Raw genomic sequence first — 462 nt, forward strand, 5'->3', positions numbered from 1 at the left:
CATACAGTTTGGGGGACAAACTCTTGCTGCCCACACCTGTCCCCTGTTTCCCAGCTCCGAGCCCTGCCTGGGGGCAATTGCAGGTGCCTGAGTGGGATGTGACTGGCTTGGTTTCCGGAAGATGCTGGGTCAGGCAGCACTTTACTCAGGTCTTTGGTCCTCAGCCCCGGGTCTGCCTCCCAGAACTGCCCTCTCTCAGGAACTTTCTCCACAGGTGTCATGATTGCAGATTCTGCCTCTCTGAGTGGAGGCTGCTGGCCCAACATGGCATCATCCACACTCAAGTCAGTGTTCAATGGGCCAGGTGGTCTCTGAATTCGGATGAGGCTGGGAGAATGACTTCTGTGTGTTCACAAATGGGAATCTCCACCTGGGGCACAAGGATCCCTTCCTGAGGAAGGAGGGGTCTTGGCTCGCTGCTAGCTTCGGGGCCCCCTCGTCAACTGCACATCAAAGCAAAGA

The sequence above is a fragment of the Diceros bicornis genome, chromosome 18 (assembly GCF_020826845.1).
Source record: "Diceros bicornis minor isolate mBicDic1 chromosome 18, mDicBic1.mat.cur, whole genome shotgun sequence".
Classification (NCBI taxonomy): domain Eukaryota; kingdom Metazoa; phylum Chordata; class Mammalia; order Perissodactyla; family Rhinocerotidae; genus Diceros; species Diceros bicornis.